Source organism: Pleurodeles waltl, chromosome 10 (genome assembly GCF_031143425.1).
Source record: "Pleurodeles waltl isolate 20211129_DDA chromosome 10, aPleWal1.hap1.20221129, whole genome shotgun sequence".
Lineage (NCBI taxonomy): Eukaryota > Metazoa > Chordata > Amphibia > Caudata > Salamandridae > Pleurodeles > Pleurodeles waltl.
Genome location: NC_090449.1, coordinates 1,083,708,467 through 1,083,731,270, shown reverse-complemented (window position 1 = coordinate 1,083,731,270; position 22,804 = coordinate 1,083,708,467).

The window sequence follows — 22,804 nt, the reverse complement described above, 5'->3', positions numbered from 1 at the left end:
TGGGACAGGCCTTGTCTCCAGTTTGGTGTCCAGGCTGATTACAGCTACGACACCAGGCCTTTTTGGGATCAAAGTTTTTACCCTTGTACCCAAAATTGTTTTGTGAAGAGGCTCTGGGCCCACCCTCCTGTGCAGGTTTTTGGGGGCCTGAAGAAGACTCTACTATTTTTGTTTTTGGATGTCTCAACACCTTTCCCCAGGGGAGGCTTTGTGACCCCTTTCTTTTGGTCACCCCCTGTGGAAGTCTTGGTCACCCTAGTCTTGACCCAATGGTCCGCCTTCTTTCCCAATTCTTGGGGAGAAATTGGTCCTAGGTCTACCAGATGCTGATGCAGTTTATCAATTAAACAATTATTTAACATGTGTTCTTTCACAAATAAATTGTACAGCCCATCATAATTATTTACACCACTGCCTTGAATCCAACCATCCAGTGTTTTCACTGAGTAGTCTACAAAATCAACCCAGGTCTGGCTCGAGGATTTTTGAGCCCCCCTGAATCTAATCCTATACTCCTCAGTGGAGAATCCAAACCCCTCAATCAGGGTTCCCTTCATGAGGTCATAAGATTCTGCATCTTTTCCAGAGAGTGTGAGGAGTCTATCCCTACACTTTCCAGTGAACATTTCCCAAAGGAGAGCACCCCAGTGAGATCTGCTTACTTTTCTGGTTACACAAGCCCTCTCAAAAGCTGTAAAACCATTTGGTGATGTCATCACCATCTTCATATTTAGTCACAATCCCTTTAGGGATTTTCAACATGTCAGGAGAATCTCTGACCCTATTTATATTGCTGCCACCATTGATGGGACCTAGGCCCATCTCTTGTCTTTCCCTTTCTATGGCTAGGATCTGTCTTTCCAAAGCCAATCTTTTGGCCATCCTGGCTAACTGGATGTCCTCTTCACTGGAGTTATCCTCAGTGATTTCAGAGGTGCTGGTCCCTCCTGTGAGGGAAGCAGCATCTCTGACTAGTATATTTGGAGACAGGGCTTGAGTGGCCCTGTTCTCCCTAAGTAGGACTGGAGGAGGGGAGTTCTCCTCTATCATCATCCTCTGTGTTGTCATCCTCAGAGGAGTTGGCTTTTTCAACTCTGCCAAAAGCTCCTGGAGCTGTTGTTTGGAGGGTCTTGAGCCAATTGTCATTTTCTTAAGTTTGCAGAGTGACCTTAGCTCCTTCATCTTAAGATGGAGGTAAGGTGTGAGGTCGAGTTCCTCCACATTCACATCTGCACCAGGCATTATGGGGGTCATTCTGACCTCGGCGGTAAAAGGCGCTTACCGCCGGTCAGAAGACCGCCATAACACCGCCGCGGCCCCGGTAAACCGCCACGGTCATTCTGACCCGCAACTGGCAAACCGCCAAAAACCCGACATCCACAGAAGTCCGCCACACCAAAGGTCAGCGAAAAACTGGCGATGACCAAACCTCCACCGTCACGGCAACAGAAAAACGCCCCTGCCATTACGACCCACGAATCCACGCGGCGGTCTTTCAACCGCGGTATTCCATTGGTGGTACACACCGCCGCGGTCAAAATACACACTCCCTTACAAAACACAACCACATTGGACAATTTGAAATACACACACCTGATACACATACAAACAACACGCCACACACCCAATACAATATAAAACACACACCCACATCACCCACAAACCTCTTCGGAAAAAAAAACGACAGAAAGCCAGAGATAGACAGCACTGCTTAGACAACACCATCACACAGAGGCAAACCACACCATCACCCACACAATATCCATGCACAAAACACCACACATCACCACACTCACCACACTCTAAAACACATACACCACCCTACACCCCATCCACATCACCCTATGGCACCCCAAAGACACCCCCGGTTCTCAGACGCCGAACTCCGGGTCATGGTGGAGGAAATAGTTCGGGTAGAGCCCCAGCTCTTCGGGACACAGGTGCAGCACACCAGCATTGCCAGGAAGATGGAGCTATGGTAAAGGATAGTCGACAGGGTCAACGCTGTGGGACAGCATCCACGAAATCGGGATGACATAAGGAAGCGCTGGAACGACCTACGGGGGAAGGTGCGTTCCATGGTATCAAGGCACAACATTGCGGTGCAGAAGACTGGCGGCGGACCCCCACCTACTCCCCCAGAATTTACAGCATGGGTGGAGGAAGTCTTGCACATCCTGCATCCTGAGGGCCTCGCAGGAGTATCTGGAGGAATGGACTCTGATAAGTCAAATCTTAACTACTTCTTCCCACCCCCACCCCACCTACATCCCAAATCATACCCCCACCCTCACCCCCACCCCCACCCCCATCACACCTACTCACTGCAAATGGCTCACCATCACAACCCAGCCATCCCAACACCAAGACCTGTATGCGTCCACAAAGCATGGACACCCATCACCAAAGCATGCCCACTGCACATACACATCTCCCCCACAAGCCACCCTCACAAACGCCCACACACAGGAATGCCAGCCCTGGGGTACACGGGCACCCACCCATTGACCGATATGGCACATACTGAAGCAATAGCCATACCTCTATACCCCTGCAGGACCCGAACGCCACCACACCGCCCAGGAGGGTCCAGAAATGTCCATCCCACCCCCAGAAGAGGCCACCAGTGATGACAGCAGCTCTGTCTCCCTGGACCCAGATGACCAGCCCGGACCATCGGGGACCTCGGGACAGTCGGTTCCCCTCACACAGCCACAGGCCACAGCAGACCCAACCCCCTCTGGGAACACCAGCACAGCTCCCACCCAGCGGGCCCATGCCTCTGTCTCCAGGACACGTCAATCGGCGGTGTGTCCACCACTACAGGGCACCCAGGTTAACCCACCACCCCAACAACAACAGGGACCTGGGGGCAGTGGTAGTGGGCACATGGTCCAGGGGACAGAGGCACCTGGAAACAGGGGAACTGGGAGGGCTGCTGTGCGACGGGGGGGGACAGGCCCAGGGAACCCACTCTCCACGAGGCCCTCTCCTCCATCATGGTAGCATACCACCACTCCCAGGAGACGATGGCGACGGTACTGGCCAGGTTCCAGGAGATCCAGGTCATGCAGGAGCAACAGTACATGGGGTTCAGGGAAGAACTTAGAACCATCAGTTCCGCAATGGGCACCATCGTAGGGGCACTCAACCTGATTGTCACCACATTGCGGGACCATGTGGCACCACAAAGGGCCCCTGTCACTAGCATGGACCAAGAACAGGCAGCCACCTCCGCCGGTGCTAGTGGACAGGAGGCCCCCACACAACAACAGGCCACCAGAACCCCACCTCCTGCAAAAGAAGAACCACCCCGCAAGCGGGGCCTGAGATCTAGGAAGAAGACAGTGTAGGATGTCAAGACCCCCGCCAGCTAAGGATACCCCCTGATGTCATCCCACTGTCCCACATTGTCACCCTGTCCAACCTTTAACTGCCCATGCTCCACCTTCCACAGGCATATGGACAATGCACCTGTGAGACTGAAAAGCTGGACTCCGCCATGGACATTCCTCCACCATCACCCATCACCGATTTCCCACCATGTCCCTAAATTCAGCATTTTAATAAAAACACTTATTGCACAAAAACAAACTGGAGTCTGCCTGTATTGTGAACAAATGTATTGAACATAATGCTGCCAAAATGTCCAGTTACACAGTGATGAAAACATACCAATGTCATACAGCTGTAGTCCATGGGGAAACAAAGCAGAGGTCACGCAGTGGGGGCCACATCGCTGAAATTGGAAGGGAAAGTCACAACTCAGTTAACATACATTGGGGGAATAGGTCAGACGGTAGAGAGGCAGGAGACTGTAAGTAATTGTAAAATGCCGGTGTTGAATCTTACCTGTGTGTTATTGAAAATACTGTAGTATCACTCTGTCCCTGTTGTCTGTGTCGTCCCCGTCGTCTTCCTCCTCTTCACTCTCCACAGGTTCCACCGCTGCCACAACACCACCATCTGGACCATCCTCCTGCAGGAAAGGCACCTGGCATCGCAAAGCCAGGTTGTGAAGCATACAGCAGGCCACGATGATATGACACACCTTCTTTGGTGAGTACATTAGGGATCCACCTGTCATATGCAGGCACCTAAACCTGGCCTTCAGGAGCCCGAAGGTCCGCTCAATCACCCTCCAAGTACGCCCATGGGCCTCATTGTACCGTTCCTCTGCCCTGGTCCTGGGATTCCTTACTGGGGTCAGTAGCCACGACAGGTTGGGGTAACCAGAGTCACCTATTAGCCACACACGGTGTCTCTGTAGCTGTCCCATCACATAAGGGATGCTGCTATTTCGCATGATGTACGCGTCATGCACTGACCCAGGGAACTTGGCATTTACATGGGAGATGTACTGGTCAGCCAAACAGACCACCTGGACATTCATCGAATTATAACTTTTTCTGTTCCTGTATACCTGTTCACTTCCTCTGGGGGGGTACCAAAGCCACATGGGTCCCATCAATGGCACCAATGACGTTGGGAATATGTCCAAGGGTATAGAAATCACCCTTCACTGTAGACAAATCCTCCACCTCAGGGAAAACAATGTAGCTCCGCATGTATTTCATCAGGGCGGACAAAACCTTAGAAAACATAGGCTGAGACATCCCAGATGAAATGGCCACTGTTGTTTGGAATGATTCACTAGCCAAAAAATGGAGTACTGACTGAACCTGCACTAGAGGGGGAATCCCTGTGGGTTGGCGGATGGGTGACATCAGGTCTGGCTCCAGCTGGGCACACAGTTCCTGTATAGTGGCACGGTCAAGTCTGTAGGTGAGTATGACATGTCGTTCTCCCATTGTCGACAGGTCCACCAGTGGTCTGTACACGGGAACAGCCCTCCATCTCCTCACAAGTCCCTGTGGACGGTGCCTAGGAAGGACAACATGGAGCACAGAGTCAATCAACCCACAGGTACGTTCACATAGCTTGCACTGTACACGATTCTCTATGCATTTAATGGCATGTATGAGTGGCAATGCAAGGCCTAGGCCTGTGTGAAGCAGTGGAAATTAAGCCATGTGGGCCTTTGAAATGGCGGCTGCCTGACCTGTGAAGTGTGACAATGTGATGTGAGCTCATTGCGCTGGCGTGGCACACCGTGGCGGTAGGCGGTCGAAGACCGCGGTGCAAAGCCGCATTGGTTAACATTGAACCCTATGGGTTTCAGGAGCCAATGAGGATGTGCGCCGGCGGTCGCGGTACGCACCGCCGTGGCCGTAACCGCCATTTTCTATCTGATTAATCACTCGAGACCTGATCATCCACAGGAGAGGACCTATACTGCAAGTGCTGCTGTGACCTCAGTCTGGAAGTGACAATGGCTGCTGCGACTGGGGAAAGGGCCCCTGCCTTCACTTCAGAAGAGTTGGAGACACTCGTGGATGGGGTCCACCCCCAGTATGCGCTACTCTACGGTCCTCCAGACCAACAAGTGAGTACACTGGGACCATGCTTAGTGGGCAATGCCTGGATTGAGTGGGGTGAATGAACGATGGTGGGGAGGGGAGCGAATGAGGAATGCATCGCACGACAGATGAGAGCATGTGCCACATGGCAAGGTTGGGGAGGGGGGGCCACTCACATCGACCATGCAGAAAAGTGATGATGTTTCTTTTCCCACCCTGTACATGTCACATAGGTCAGCGCCCATCAGAAGATCGAGATTTGGCGTGCCATCGCCAAGGACGTCCGGGCCCTGGGGGTCCACAACAGATGGGGCACCCACTGCCGCAAGAGGTGGGAGGACATCCGCCGCGGGAGCAGAAAGACCGCAGAGGCTCTGCTGGGGATGGCCTCCCAACGTAGGAGGGGTGCCAGTCGTACCTTGACCCCCCTGATGTCCCGGATCCTGGCGGTGGCCTACCCCGATTTGGATGGGCACGTGAGGACATCACAGCAGACACAAGGGGGTGAGTAGCAGCACATTCTGCTATCTTTGCGTGCAGTGGAGGTGCCTGGGTGGGGGAGGAGGGCTGTGGGTATCCCTAGGCCAGGGCGATTTCTGTAGGCTAGGCCCCTCCGTGAGGCATGGCCCTGTGCCCCCGCCCCCCACCTCTGTAGGGTGCCTAGTACAGCTATTCATGGCCCTGTGTCATCTATGTGGGCAGTTGTCGTCCATAGGCTTGTAGGCCATGTCCCAGTGATTGAGTAGTGTACCCCAAGTGCGCGGCATAGTGCAGTGGGCTTCTGTGTCTGTCCTCTCCGCCAACGGTGTCGCCAATGCATGCACTCAACATGTCTTTATTTGTTCTCCCCCCCTTTTTTTTGGTCTTCCTGTTCATGTGTGCATTAGCATCATCAGGCGAAGGAGAAGTGGCATCGGCGCACGAGGGAGCTGCATCTCACATGGCCCCGGAGGGCCATGCAACCGACTCCGAGTTCACCAGTGAGACGGAGGGCGAGGGGAGCTCCACAACGGGGACCCGTGGAGACGTCAGCGACACCGACACGTCCTCGGAAGGGAGCTCCCTTGGGGTGGCGGCAACATCCGTGCCCACCGCTACAACAGGTACAGCCGCCACCCAGCGCACCAGCTCCGCCCTCCCAGCAGCCCCTCAGCGTTCGCCCCGTGCCCGCTCGGCCAGGAAGCCGGCCATCACCTTCGCCCCAGGCACCTCAGGCCCTGCCCCAGTTACCCCTGCTGCCCTCAGTGAGGAGGACATTGACCTCCTTAGGACCATCATTGTTGGGCAGTCTACCCTTTTGAATGCCAACACAGGGTGTAGAAAGGGAGGTGCATCGGAGCAATGCATACCTGGAGGGCATTCATTCGGGTCAGGCTGCCCATCAGCAATCGTTCAGCGCTCTGGCCTCAGCACTGACGGCAGCCATTGTCCCTGTCTCCAGCCTCCCTCCTCCAACTCCCTCCACCCAGTCCCACTCCCCTGATCCTCTGCCTATCCCATCCACACCTACAGACCAGCCTGCACACACCTCAACACCCAAGGGGAGCTCATCCAGACATTAGCACCACAGATCACACAAGCATTCACCCAAGCAACATCCACATGCAGACATGCCAACAGCCACTGCCTCCTCTGTGTCCCCCTCCTCCTCGTCTCCCTCCTCCCTCCCTGTGACGTCTCCACTCACACCGGCATGCACACCACCATCAGCCAGTACGTCCATCACCAGCACACCCTCCAGAACAGTCCGCACACGTGCAGTTACCACCCCCACTGCCATTTACACGTCCCCTGTGTCCTCTCCCAGTGTGTCTGTCACCCCCTCTTCCAAACCACACAAACGCAGGCAGCCACCCACCCAACAGCCATCCACCTCACGAAAGCCTCCGTCACAAGCACCTGCACCCAAAGACAGCACACTTGACCCTCCTACAACCACATCCTCTTCCTCCACTCCCATACTCACTACATCTACCCGTCCCTGTCTTTCTAAATTGATTTTCCTTTCCAACCTTGACCTCTTTCCAACAACTGACCCACCCCCTCCATCTCGTAAGAGTCCAAAGAGCACCTCAGCCACCACCAGCCCTGCATCTACTAGGACCATAGTTCAGGGCTATTGGAGTCCACCAGCTCCTAGGGCAGGAACATCAGCCAGCAGCAAGGGGACAGCCATCCCACCCCCTGGGAAGAGGACCAAAAAAGTGAAGGCCCGGCGCGACAGGCCTGAGACAGCTGCCCCCAAGGACACTAGCCTTGCCCCGTCACCTGGCACATCCACAAAGGGAGGCAAGGGCCCCAGAGATTCTGCGAAGGAGGGCAAGGGCAGCAGGGCGGACAAGTCCGGCAGCAGGCGAGCTGACCAGGAGGGCCCCACCAGCCCCATTCCGTTGTGACGGAGGACACCCACGGGCCCAGGAGTCCAGCACAGGAGGGCCCCGCAAGCGAAAGGTCGGATGGCGACTGAGCGGGAAATATTGGGCAGGTCTGGTTCCCTAGGAACACGAGGCAAGCACTGCTGAACAGGGCTCGCCGTGAGCAGCATCGCTGAACAGGGCCCGCCGTGAGCAGCACCGCTGAACAGGGCCCCGCCAAGACAAGCACCGCTGAACAGGGCCCCGCCGTGAGAAGCACCGCTGAACAGGGCCCGCCGTGAGCAGCACCGCTGAACAGGGCCCACTGTGAGCAGCACCGCTGAACAGGGCCCCGGCGTGAGCAGCACCGCTGAACAGGGCCCCGCCGTGAGAAGCACCGCTGAACAGGGCCCGCCGTGAGCAGCACCGCTGAACAGGGCCCCGCTGTGAGAAGCACCGCTGAACAGGGCCCCGCCAAGACAAGCACCGCTGAACAGGGCCCCGCCAAGACAAGCACCGCTGAACAGGGCCCCGCCGTGAGAAGCACCGCTGAACAGGGCCCGCCGTGAGCAGCACCGCTGAACAGGGCCCCGCCGTGAGAAGCACCACTGAACAGGGCCCTTCCTGTCAATGACCGCTCCGCTGGGCCCTTCCTGTCAAGCACCGCTCCGCTGGGCACCGCCGTCTCTGAACTGCTCTGCTGGGCCCTTCCTGTCAAGCACCGCTCCGCTGGGCCCTTCATCTCAAGCACCGCTCTGCTGGGCCCTTCATCTCAAGCACCGCTCCGCTGGGCACCGCCGTCTCTGAACTGCTCTGCTGGGCCTTTCATCTCAAGCACCGCTCTGCTGGGCCCTTCCTGTCAAGCACCGCTCCGCTGGGCCCTTCATCTCAAGCACCGCTCTGCTGGGCCTTTCCTGTCAATCACCGCTCCGCTGGGCCCTTCCTGTCAAGCACCGCTCCGCTGGGCACCGCCGTCTCTGAACTGTTCTGCTGGGCCCTTCCTGTCAAGCACCGCTCCGCTGGGCCCTTCATCTCAAGCACCGCTCTGCTGGGCCCTTCATCTCAAGCACCGCTCCGGTGGGCACCGCCGTCTCTGAACTGCTCTGCTGGGCCCTACCTGTCAAGCACCGCTCCGCTGGGCACCGCCGTCTCTGAACTGCTCTGCTGGGCCCTTCATCTCAAGCACCGCTCTGCTGGGCCCTTCATCTCAAGCACCGCTCCGCTGGGCCCTTCCTGTCAAGCACCGCTCTGCTGGGCCCTTCATTTCAAGCACTGCTCCGCTGGGCCCTTCCTGTCAAGCACCGCTCCGCTGGGCCCTTCATCTCAAGCACCGCTCTGCTGGGCCCTTCATCTCAAGCACCGCTCCGCTGGGCACCGCCGTCTCTGAACTGCTCTGCTGGGCCCTTCCTGTCAAGCACCGCTCCACTGGGCCCTTCATCTCAAGCACCGCTGGCCCATTGGCAGGGCCGGATCTGTGTCGGGCAGGGCTTCACGAAGCACTCTGGCCACCATGCCTCCTCCATGACCAGTGGAGTCTGTTATCCACCTGATGGACTGTGGCTTTGCACTTCCCAGGATGTAACAGTGGTCAACCCACCCACGGTTTAGACTTGAGAGACTGTGGCTTGGCACTCCCCAGGACCATGCAGTGGGCAATCCACCCACTGTAGAGACTTGAGAGACTGTGGCTTTGCACTCCCCAGGATGCAGCAGTGGGCAATCCACCCACTGTAGAGACTTGTGAGACTGTGGCTTTGCACTCCCCAGGATGGTACAGTGGGCATGGAGGCCCCTCGTGGATCTGGCGTCGTGGACTCATGTGGCTGAGGTGCCCCTCTTCCCTTCCCCCTGAGGTGCCTGTAGTTTTTTTATCTGATGCCCCAGCAGTGTTCTCTCCAATGGAATCAGGTCTCGTGTGTGGGCTTTGCCCATGTGTTTATGCACATTGGCCCACGAACAATGGAAGGTTGCCAAAATGTGCCGGACGTTTGCCCGATGTATATATTGTAAATGATGTTATTTATTTTATTGATATATTTCATAATTCACATTACTTAAAATTTGCTATAATATACTTCAATTTTAATGATCATTTTATTTTGTCTTTGCATTATTCCGTGGGGTTTGGGGGGTGTGACTCTGACTTGTTACTCTGCATTGGTGTGTGGGTATTTGGGGAGGGGGGGTGGGGGGTTGGGTGTATCGCGTATGTTTTTCCCCGTAATATTTTCTCCTCCCCCCTCCCCTGTGTCGTAGGTGCAGTACTCCCGTTGTCGTCTGCGCCGGCGTTCGTGCTCCTGGTAGTGGAGCAAGTAGACAATAGCTGGTAGGATGTTTAATTCGGGTTCCATGCTGTCCAGATTCCTCGTGCAGTGTATAGAGGTGAGCGTTTTCCCGTTCGTAGTCTGTTTCCGCCGTGTTTTTATCGGCGGGGCTCCCGCCCCGGAAAAGGTGGCGGATTGGTGAGTTGTGATAGGTTGGGTGGTACATTATCTGCCGCCTGCCTCTTGGCAGTGACCGCCGCGCTGTTTGTTTGTCCCGCCGTGGCGGTCGGAGTGTTAAAGTGGCGGCCTGTGTTGGCGGTTCCCGCCAGGGTCAGAATTCCATTTTTTTTACCGCCTGCCTGTTGGCGGGTTGGCCGCCGCTTTAACACCGACCACCAGGGTTGGAATGACCACCAATGTTTCTAAAAGTTGGAATACTTTTTAAGGATCTAAAACTAGTTCTAGAATCTAATTCAAACTTTCACAAAACTTTTAAACTCTAAAAGAAATGCTAACAGGGACTAACACAAGGCCCTAGCAGGACTTTTAACAATTTAGAAAAATAGCTCAAATTGCAAAAATCTATTTCTAATGACAATTTTTGGAATTTGGCGTGTGATCAGGTATCGGCTGAGTAGTCCAGCAAATGCAAAGTCTTGTACCCCACAGCTGATCCACCAATGTAGGAAGTTGGCTCTGTATGCACTATTTCAAAGTAAGAATAGTATGCACAGAGTCCAAGAGTTCCCCTTAGAGGTAAGATAGTGGCAAAAAGAGATAATACTAATGCTCTATTTTGTGGTAGTGTGGTCGAGCAGTAGGCTTATCAAAGGAGTAGTGTTAAGCATTTGTTGTACACACACAGGCAATAAATGAGGAACACACACTCTGAGACAATTCCAGGCCAATAGGTTTTTGTATAGAAAAATATATTTTCTTAGTTTATTTTAAGAACCACAGGTTCAAATTCTACATGTAATACTTTGCATGAAAGGTATTGCAGGTAAGTACTTTAGGAACTTTGAATAATCACAATAGCATATATAGTTTTCAAATAAAACACATATAGCTATTTTAAAACTAGACAGTGCAATTTTCACAGTTCCTAGGGGAGGTAAGTAATTGTTAGTTCTTGCAGGTAAGTAAACCACCTACGGAGTTCAAGTTTGGGTCCAAGGTAGCCCACTGTTGGAGGTTCAGAGCAACCCCAAAGTTACCACACCAGCAGCTCAGGGCCGGTCAGGTGCAGAGTTCAAAGTGGTGCCCAAAACACATAGGCTTCAATGGAGAAGGGGGTGCCCCGGTTCCAGTCTACCAGCAGGTAAGTACCCGCGTCTTCGGAGGGCAGACCAGGGGGGTTTTGTAGGGCACCGGGGGGGACACAAGTCCACACAGAAAGTACACCCTCAGCAGCGCGGGGCGGCCGGGTGCAGTGTGCAAACAAGCGTCGGGTTTGTGATAGGAATCAATAGGAGACCAAGGGGTCTCTTCAGCGATGCAGGCAGGCAAGGGGGGGGCTCCTCGGGGTAGCCACCACCTGGGCAAGGGAGAGGGCCTCCTGGGGGTCACTCCTGCACTGGAGTTCCGATCCTTCAAGTCCTGGGGGCTGCGGGTGCAGGGTCTTTTCCAGGCGTCGGGATCTGGGGATCAGACTGTCACAGTCAGGGGGAGCCTCGGGATTCCCTCTGCAGGCGTTGCTGTGGGGGCTCAGGGGGGACAACTTTGGTTACTCACCGTCTCGGAGTCGCCGGGGAGTCCTCCCTGCAGTGTTGTTTCTCCACAAGTCAAGCCGGGGGCGTCGGGTGCAGAGTTGCAAGTCTCACGCTTCTGGCGGGAAATGCTGTTGTCTTTAAGTTGCTTCTTTGGAGACAAAGTTGCAGTCTTGGGTGAACAGGGCCACTGTTCTCGGGAGTTTCTTGGTCCTTTTAGAGCAGGGCAGTCCTCTGAGGATTCAGAGGTCGCTGGTCCTGGGGAAAGCGTCGCTGGAGCAGTTTTCTTCCGAAGGGGGGAGACAGGCCGGTAGGGCTGGGGCCAAAGCAGTTGGTGTCTCCGTCTTCTCTGAAGGGTTTTTCAGCTTAGCAGTCCTCTTCTTCTTAGGTTGCAGGAATCTGAGTTCCTAGGTTCAGGGGAGCCCCTAAATACAGAATTTAGGGGTGTGTTTAGGTCAGGGAGGGCAGTAGCCAATGGCTTCTAGCCCTGAGGGTAGCTACACCCTCTTTGTGCCTCCTCCCAAGAGGAGGGGGTCACATTCCTATCCCTATTGGGGGGATCCTCCATCTGCAAGATGGAGGATTCCTAAAAGTCTGAGTCACTTCAGCTCAGGTTGCCTTAGGGGCTGTCCTGACTGGTCAGTGACTCCTCCTTGTTTTTCTCATTATCTCCTCCGGCCTTGCCGCCAAAAGTGGGGCCGTGGCCGGAGGGGGCAGGCAACTCCACTAGCTGGAATGCCCTGTGGTGCTGGAACAAAGGGGGTGAGCCTTTGAGGCTCACCGCCAGGTGTTACAGCTCCTGCAAGGGGGAGGTGATAAGCATCTCCACCCAGTGCAGGCTTTGTTACTAGCCACAGAGTGACAAAGGCACTCTCCCCATGTGGCCAGCAACATGTCTCGAGTGTGGCAGGCTGCTAAAACCAGTCAGCCTACACAGGTAGTTGGTTAAGGTTTCAGGGGGCACCTCTAAGGTGCCCTCTGGGGTGTATTTTACAATAAAATTTACACTGGCATCAGTGTGCATTTATTGTGCTGAGAAGTTTGATACCAAACTTCCCAGTTTTCAGTGTAGCCATTATGGTGCTGTGGAGTTCGTGTTTGACAGACTCCCAGACCATATACTCTTATGGCTACCCTGCACTTACAATGTCTAAGGTTTGGCTTAGACACTGTAGGGGCACAGTGCTCATGAACTGGTGCCCTCACCTACGGTATAGTGCACCCTGCCTTAGGGCTGTAAGGCCTGCTAGAGGGGTGACTTATCTATACTGCATAGGCAGTGTGAGGTTGGCATGGCACCCTGAGGGGAGTGCCATGTCGACTTACTCGTTTTGTCCTCACCAGCACACACAAGCTGGCAAGCAGTGTGTCTGTGCTGAATGAGGGGTCCCCAGGGTGGCATAAGATATGCTGCAGCCCTTAGAGACCTTCCCTGGCATCAGGGCCCTTGGTACCAGGGGTACCAGTTACAAGGGACTTACCTGGATGCCAGGGTGTGCCAATTGTGAAACAAAGGTACAGGTTAGGGAAAGAACACTGGTGCTGGGGCCTGGTTAGCAGGCCTCAGCACACTTTCAATTCAAAACATAGCATCAGCAAAGGCAAAAAAGTCAGGGGGTAACCATGCCAAGGAGGCATTTCCTTACAAGTACTATTACTGCTGTAGCTGTGACCACTGTCATTACTACTGCTCAAACTATTACTACTGCTGTAACTGTGTCTACTGTTATTACTGCTGCTCAAATGATTACTACTGCTGTCTGTGCCTACTATTATTACTACTGCCAGAAGTAATACTACTGCTGTAACTGTGACTAATGTCATTACTACATCAGTCCTACTACTGCTGTAGCTGTGACTACTGTCATTACTACTGCTCAAACTATCACTACTTCTGTAACTGTGACAACTTTTATTACTATTGGTCAAACTAGTACTACTGTTGAACTGTGCCTACTATTAGTACTCCTATGGGTAGCACTTCTCTGGGCTTCATTGGCACTAATACTACGCATCTTGATAATTAGTGCAGTTAACATAAGTACTTGTGCTGGTGTAAACAGTGCTGCAAACTACTATTTAACCAACTACAATTGCTGTTCCTAGTGCTATAACCCCAAACAGACTAATGCCAGTACTATTTGCCCCATAAGTTATTACTTTGAGAAGCGCAAACACGTCCTATGTGGAAAACAAGCTTGGTGTGGAAAACCCCTACGCCACCGATGTGACGGCAGGAACCTGAAGCTAAGCAGAAAATGGAGTCAGTGGTCAAGATGGAGTTGGTGGTTAAATACAGATAGTATTACAGTCATCTACCTTAGGGTGGCTACATCCACTAAGTGACCACTTCCTTTGGGCAGAGGTCACCTCCCTACACCTGATTGGCTATTTTCCTTCCATCCAAGCTGGAGGAAAATGAAATGAAGGGTCACCTTGCCTGCAGCACCCTAGGGGTGGTGCAGGCTGTGGCTGACCACTCTTCATGTCCATTGTGTTGTTTTCCCACTGTTGCTCCCCCAAAAGTGGGGGTTGCAACCGGGGTAGCCATCTGTTGCTGGCAGCAGGCCTGAGGGGTGAGTTTCAAGGGTGGCAAGCCCTCTGAAAGTCGCTAGCAGGGTAGTTGCAGGAAAGTACTCCCTTTTTGGCATGTTACCCCATATTTCTGCATGATGTCAGTGTATTTGACTGTGTCACTGGGATCCTGCTAACCAGGACCCCAGTGCTTATGCTCTCTCGCCTCTCAATTTTATCACTGCATACTGGTAACTCAGTATTTCATCCCAAATTGGCATACTGGTCACCCCTTATAAGTCCCTAGTGTATAGTACTTAGGTACCCAGGACATTGGGGTTCCAGGAGATCCCTCTGGGCTGCAGCATTTCTTTTGCCACCCATAGGGAGCTCAGACAATTCTTACACAGGACTGCTACTGCAGCGTGAGTGAAATAACATCCACGTTATTTCACAGCCATTTTACACTGCACTTAAGTAACTTATAAGTCACCTATATGTCTAACCCTCACTTGGTGAAGGTTAGGTGCCAAGTTACTTAGTGTGTGGGCACCCTGGCACTAGCCAAGGTGCCCCCACATTGTTCAGGGTAAATTCCCCGGACTTTGTGAGTGCGGGGACACCATTGCACATGTGCACTACATATAGGTCCATACCTATATGTAGCGTCACCATGGTAACTCCGAACATGGCCATGTAACATGTCTAGGATCATGGAATTGTCACCCCAATACCATTCTGGTATTGGGGGGGCAATTCCATGCATCCCCGGGTCTCTAGCACAGAACCCGGGAACTGCAAAACTTGCTTTCCGGGGTCTCCACTGCAGCTACTGCTGCTGCCAACCCCTCATACAGGTTTCTGCCCCCCTGGGGCCTGGGCAGCCTGGTCCCAGGATGGCAGAACAAAGAATTTCCTCTGAGAGAGGGTGTTACACCTTCTCTCTTTGGAAATAGGTGTGAAGGGCTTGGGAGAAGTATCCTTCCCCAGCCTCTGAAATGCTTTGATGGGCACAAACGGTGCCCTCTCCGCATAAGCCAGTCTACACCGGTTCAGGGATCCCCCATCCCTGCTCTGGCGCGAAACTGGACAAAGGAAAGGGGAGTGACCACTCACCTGACCAGCACCTCCCAGGGGACGTGCCCAGAGCTCCTCCAGTGTGTCCCAGGACTCTGCCATCTTGGATACAGAGGTGTGAGGGCACAATGGACAGCTCTGAGTGGCCAGTGCCAGCAGGTGATGTCAGAGACCCCTCCTGATAGGTGCTTACCTTTCTCAGTAGCCAATCTTCCTTTGTGGGCTATTTAGGGTCTCTCCTGTGGGCTATTCCTCAGATAACGAATGCAAGAGCTCACCAGAGTTCCTCTGCACTTCCCTCTTCGACTTCTGCCAAGGATCGACCGCTGACTGCTCCAGGATGCCTGAAAAACCACAACAAAGTAGCAAGACAACTACCAGCAACATTGCAGCCCCTCATCCTGCCGGCTTTCTTGACTGTTTCCTGGTGGTGCATGCTCTGAGGGCTGTCTGCCTTCACCCTGCACTGGAAGCCAAGAAGAAATCTCCTGTGGGTCGACGGAATCTTCCCCCTGCTAACGCAGGCACCAAACTTCTGCATCACTGGTCCTCTGGGTTCTCTCTCATCCTGACGAGCATGGTCCCTGGAACACAGGAGCTGGGTCCAAGTATCTCCCACAGTCCAGTGGCCCTTCTGTCCAAAGTTGGTGGAGGTAAGTCCTTGCCTACCCACGCCAGACAGCAAACCTGTGTACTGCGTGATTTGCAGCTGCTCTGGCTTCTGTGCACTTTTCCAAGGATTCCTTTGTACACAGCCTAGCCTGGGTCCCCAGCACTCCGTCCTGTAGTGCCCAACTCGCTGAGTTGGACTCCGACGTCGTAGGACCCTCCTTTGTGACCTGCTCTGGTACTTCTGCGGGTGCTGCCAGCTTCTGCAGGGGCTCTCTGAGTTGCTGAGCGCCCCCTCTGTCTTCTCCTCTAAGAGACGACATCCTGGTCTTTCCTTGTCCCCAGCAGCACCCGAAATCCTCGGAGTGGCCCCTTCTGTGCGACCTTAGGACCCGCAGACTGTGGAGTGGCCCCTTCAGTGCCATACCTCTGGACCGGCAGGCTGTGGAGTGGCCCCTTCTGTGTGACCTTAGGACCCACAGGCTGTGAAGTGGCCCCTTCTGTGCCAGACCTCTGGACCCGCAGGCTGTGGAATGACCCCTTCTGTGCCAGACCTCTGGACCCACAGGCTGTGGAGTGGCCCCTTCTGTGTGACCTTAGGACCCACAGGCTGTGGAGTGGACCCTTCTGTGCCAGACCTCTGAACCCACAGGCTGTGGAGTGGCCCCCTCTGTGCGACCTTAGGACCCACAGGCTGTGGAGTGGCCCATTCTGTGTGACCTTAGGACCCACAGGCTGTGAAGTGGCTCCTTCTGTGCCAGACCTCTGGACCCACAGGCTGTGGAGTGGCCCCTTCTGTGTGACCTTAGGACCCACAGGCTGTGAAGTGGCCCCTTCTGTGCCAGACCTCTGGACCCGCAGGCTGTGGAGTGGCCCCTTCTGTGCCAGACCTCTGGACCCACAGGCTGTGGAGTGGCCCCCTCTGTGCGACCTTAGGACCTGCAGGCTGTGGAGTGGCCCCTTCTGTGTGACCTTAGGACCCACAGGCTGTGAAGTGGCTCCTTCTGTGCCAGACCTCTGGACCCACAGGCTGTGGAGTGGCCCCTTCTGTGTGACCTTAGGACCCGCAGGCTGTGGAGTGGCCCCTTCTGTACTAGACCTCTGGACCCACAGGCTGTGGAGTGGCCCCCTCTGTGCGACCTTAGGACCCACAGGCTGTGGAGTGGCCCATTCTGTGTGACCTTAGGACGCACAGGCTGTGATGTGGCTCCTTCTGTGCCAGACCTCTGGACCCACAGGCTGTGGAGTGGCCCCTTCTGTGTGACCTTAGGACCCACAGGCTGTGAAGTCGCCCCTTCTGTGCCAGACCTCTGGACCCGCAGGCTGTGGAGTGGCCCCTTCTGTGCCAGACCTCTGGACCCACAGGCTGTGGAGTGGCACCTTCTGTGTGACCTTAGGACCCATATGCTGTGGAGTGGCCCCTTCTGTGCCAGACCTCTGGACCCACAGGCTGTGGAGTGGCCCCCTCTGTGCGACCTTAGGACCCACAGGCTGTGGAGTGACCCATTATGTGTGACCTTAGGACCCACAGGCTGTGAAGTGGCTCCTTCTGTGCCAGACCTCTGGACCCACAGGCTGTGGAGTGGCCCCTTCTGTGTGACCTTAGAACCCACAGGCTGTTAAGTGGCCACTTCTGTGCCAGACCTCCGGACCCGCAGGCTGTGGAGTGGCCCCTTCTGTGCCAGACCTCTGGACCCACAGGCTGTGGAGTGGCCCCCTCTGTGCGACCTTAGGACCTGCAGGCTGTGGAGTGGCCCCTTCTGTGTGACCTTAGGACCCACAGGATGTGAAGTGGCTCCTTCTGTGCCAGACCTCTGGACCCACAGGCTGAGGAGTGGCCCCTTCTGTGTGACCTTAGGACCCGCAGGCTGTGGAGTGGCCCCTTCTGTGCGACCTTAGGACCCGCACGCAGTGGAGTGGCCCCTTCTGTGCCAGACCTTTGGACCCACAGGCTGTGGAGTGGCCCCTTCTGTGTGATCTTAGGACCCACAGGCTGTGAAGTGGCTCCTTCTCTGCCAGACCTCTGGATCCCAGGCTGTGGAGTGGCCCCTTCTGTGCCAGACCTCTGGACCCGCAGGCTGTGGAGTGGCCCCTCCTGTGCGAACTCAGGACCCATAGGCTGTGGAGTTGCCCCTTCTGTGCGACCTCAGGACCCACAGGCTGTGGAGTGGCCCCTTCTCTGCCAGGCCTCTGGACCCACAGGCTGTGGAGTGGCCCCTTCTGTGCGACCTCAGCACCCACAGGCTGTGGAGTGGCCCCTTCTGTACCAGACCTCTGGACCCGCAGGCTGTGGAGTGGCCCCCTTTGTACGACCTTAGGACCCGCAGACTGTGGAGTGGCCCCTTCAGTGCCAGACCTCTTGACCGGCAAGCTGTGGAGTGACCCCTTCTGTGCGACCTCAGGACCCACAGGCTGTGGAGTGGCCCCTTCTGTACCCGACCTCTGGACCCGCAGGCTGTGGAGTGGCCACCTCTGTGCGACCTTAGGTCCCACAGGCTGTGGAGTGGCTCCTTCTCTGCCAGACCTCTGAACCCACAGGCTATGGAGTGGCCCCTTCTGTGCGACCTCAGGACCCAGAAGCTGTGGAGTGGCCCCTTCTGTGCCAGACATCAGAATCCGCAGGCTGTGGATTGGCCACTTCTGTACCAGACCTCTGGACCCACAGGCTGTGGAGTGGCCCCCTCTGTGCGACCTTAGGACTCACAGGCTGTGAAGTGGACACTTGTGTGCGACCTTAGAACCCGCAGGCTATGGAGTGGCCCCTTCTGTGCCAGACCTCAGGACCCACAGGCTATGGAGTGGCCCCTTCTGTGCCAGACCTCAGGACCCACAGGCTGTGGAGTGGCCCCTTCTGTGCCAGACCTCTGGACCCGCAGACTATGGAGTGGCCCCTCCTGTGCCAGACCTCAGCACCCACAGGCTATGGAGTGGCCCCTTCTGTGCCAGACCTCAGAACCCGTAGGCTATGGAGTGGCCCCTTCTGTGCCAGTCCTCAGGACCTGCAGGCTGTGGAGTGGCCCCCTCTGTGCGACCTTAGGACCCACAGGCTGTGAAGTGGCCCCTTCTGTGCCAGACCTCTGGACCCGCAGGCTGTGGAGTGGCCCCTTCTGTGCCAGACCTCTGGACCCACAGGCTGTGGAGTGGCCCCCTCTGTGCGAGCTTAGGACCTGCAGGCTGTGGAGTGGCTCCTTCTGTGTGACCTTAGGATCCACAGGCTGTGAAGTGGCTCCTTCTGTGCCAGACCTCTGGACCCACAGGCTGTGGAGTGGCCCCTTCTGTGTGACCTTAGGACCCACAGGCTGTGGAGTGGCCCCTTCTGTGCCAGACCTCAGGACCCACAGGCTGTGGAGTGGCCCCTTCTGTGCCAGACCTCTGGACCCGCAGACTATGGAGTGGCCCCTTCTGTGCCAGACCTCAGCACCCACAGGCTATGGAGTGGCCCCTTCTGTGCCAGACCTCAGGACCCGTAGGCTATGGAGTGGCCCCTTCTGTGCCAGTCCTAAGGACCCGCAGGCTGTGGAGTGGCCCCCTCTGTGCGACCTTAGGACCCACAGGCTGTGAAGTGGCCCCTTCTGTGCCAGACCTCTGGACCCCCAGGCTGTGGAGTGGCCCCTTCTGTGCCAGACCTCTGGACCCACAGGCTGTGGAGTGGCCCCCTCTGTGCGACCTTAGGACCTGCAGGCTGTGGAGGGGCCCCTTCTGTGTGACCTTAGGACCCACAGGCTGTGAAGTGGCTCCTTCTGTGCCAGACCTCTGGACCCACAGGCTGTGGAGTGGCCCCTTCTGTGTGACCTTAGGACCCACAGGCTGTGGAGTGGCCCCTTCTGTGCCAGACCTCTGGACCCACAGGCTGTGGAGTGGCCCCCTCTGTGCGACCTTAGGACCCACAGGCTGTGGAGTGGCCCATTCTGTGTGACCTTAGGACCCACAGGCTGTGAAGTGGCTCCTTCTGTGCCAGACATCTGGACCCACAGACTGTGGAGTGGCCCCTTTTGTGTGACCTTAGGACCCACAGGCTGTGAAGTGGCCCCTTCTGTGCCAGACCTCTGGACCCGCAGGCTGTGGAGTGGCCCCTTCTGTGCCAGACCTCTGGACCCCCAGGCTGTGGAGTGGCCCCCTCTGTGCGACCTTAGGACCTGCAGGCTGTGGAGTGGCCCCTTCTGTGTGACCTTAGGACCCACAGGCTGTGAAGTGGCTCCTTCTGTGCCAGACCTCTGGACCCACAGGCTGAGGAGTGGCCCCTTCTGTGTGACCTTAGGACCCGCAGGCTGTGGAGTTGCCCCTTCTCTGCGACCTTAGGACCCGCACGCAGTGGAGTGGCCCCTTCTGTGCCAGACCTTTGGACCCACAGGCTGTGGAGTGGCCCCTTCTGTGTGATCTTAGGACCCACAGGCTGTGAAGTGGCTCCTTCTCTGCCAGACCTCTGGACCCCCAGGCTGTGGAGTGGCCCCTTCTGTGCCAGACCTCTGGACCCACAGGCTGTGGAGTGGCCCCTCCTGTGCGACCTCAGGACCCATAGGCTGTGGAGTTGCCCCTTCTGTGCGACCTCAGGACCCACAGGCTGTGGAGTGGCCCCTTCTGTGCCAGGCCTCTGGACCTACAGGCTGTGGAGTGGCCTCTTCTGTGTGACCTCAGGACCCACAGGCTGTGGAGTGGCCCCTTCTTTACCAGACCTCTGGACCCGCAGGCTGTGGAGTGGCCCCCTCTGTGCGACCTTAGGACCCGCAGACTGTGGAGTGGCCCCTTCAGTGCCATACCTCTGGACCGGCAGGCTGTGGAGTGGCCCCTTCTGTGCGACCTCAGGACCCACAGGCTGTGGAGTGGCCCCTTCTGTACCAGACCTCTGGACCCGCAGGCTGTGGATTGGCCACCTCTGTGCGACCTTAGGACCCACAGGCTGTGGAGTGGCTCCTTCTCTGCCAGACCTCTGGACCCACAGGCTATGGAGTGGCCCCTTCTGTGCGACCTCAGGACCCACAAGCTGTGGAGTGGCCCCTTCTGTGCCAGACCTCAGGATCCGCAGGCTGTGGATTGGCCACTTCTGTACCAGACCTCTGGACCCACAGGCTGTGGAGTGGCCCCCTCTGTGCGACCTTAGGACTCACAGGCTGTGAAGTAGCCACTTGTGTGCGACCTTAGAACCCGCAGGCTATGGAGTGGCCCCTTCTGTGCCAGACCTCAGGACCCACAGGCTATGGAGTTGCCCCTTCTGTGCCAGACCTCAGCACCCACAGGCTATGGAGTGGCCCCTTCTGTGCCAGACCTCAGGACCCGTAGGCTATGGAGTGGCCCCTTCTGTGCCAGTCCTCAGGACCCACAGGCTGTGGAGTGGCCCCCTCTGTGCGACCTTAGGACCCACAGGCTGTGAAGTGGCCCCTTCTGTGCCAGACCTCTGGACCCACAAACAGCCCCTGGTAAATCCCAGCACTCAGTCACTTTATTAATTAACCAGCCGGTGTCTCCTCTGCCTTCTGAAGGCAAATAAAAGTTCGGCTGGACTTGGAGTCAGCAGTGTTGGAACGACACTGATTAACATCCTTGGGGGGTCTAATGGTGGGGGATGCAAATTAGACCCCGCCCTATGATCAAGTGGATATTCTGAAGAAGGCTTAAGGTGACCCTCAGGGGCCGCATCCAGCACTTATGGGCCCGCTTTAGGAGCCCCTTGTGCCCTTCTAATGTCACATTAGCATCATTCCTTTTACGCTAATGTGGCGTTAGATGGGCAAAAACACCACGCCATATTTACAAAGTAGTGCAATGCATGTATTGCACCACTTTGTAACACTTTGCACAACATTATGCCTGCGCCAGGCAGAATGTATGCAAAGCGGTCGTTCCCCCGTTAGGGGGGCGAAAAAATGGCGCAAGGAAATTGAAGAGATTTCCTAGCACCATTTCTTTCGGCACTTTTAACACCCGCTCAGAGCAGATGTTAAAAGGAGGCTTCCATTGGCTTCACTGGGCCTCGGGTGCTTTGCAGGATTAGTGTTTTGACGCTAATCCTGCAAAGCGCTGGACTAACGTAAAAAATTATGACTCTAGTATCCCTGACTACCACCATGGTGCGCCATATTTCAAATACGGCGCACACATGGTAGCATTGGAGGTCTCTAAGGGACACAAGGAAAACCTAGTGCAGCGCCACTGTTCATAAATCTGCCTCTTGGTGTGGCCGGGACTCCTTGTTTCATAAACTCTCATTATTCGCACATGGGGCAAATTTAAGAGCCCCTAGCGCCACTGGAGCATCACTTTTTGTGACTCCTCAGTGGCGCTAACCACTGCTCCATATTTACAAGGAGGTGTAACGCCACTTCTTGTGGCATTACGCCTCCTTGTGAGTATGAGCCCCTCCGATACAGTGTTCTGCGTCAGTGGGAAGTGCAGTGTGTGTTGCTGTGGGCGTTCCATCACAACACCCATTGCTTTTCATGCTGCCTCAGATTTACGAGAAATTGAAAACCTGTGGCAGGGCCAAAAACTAGCACCACCCCAGGGGAGGCTTTACCATGGCACAACAAGGAGGAATGCTTTTATTCATCCTCATTTTTTACTTTTTCTATGTGTGCTGCGTTCTGCAGCACACATAGAAAAAGCAAAATGCCATAGATGATTATTTATGTGCAGAAAGGTGTCCCTTCCTTTAGATAAACAATCATTCCAGAATGATGCTTTGGTACTTCTACGTGTGCTGCATTTTGCAGCACACATAAAAGTAACAAATCACCATTATAGATTATTTATGTGCAGGAAGGGACACCTTTCTGCACATAAACAATCTATTCCCTCAAAGCAGACACCCTTGCACTATGTTGCACGGATGCCTGCGCTGGCACAGGCAGCATAATTCAGTG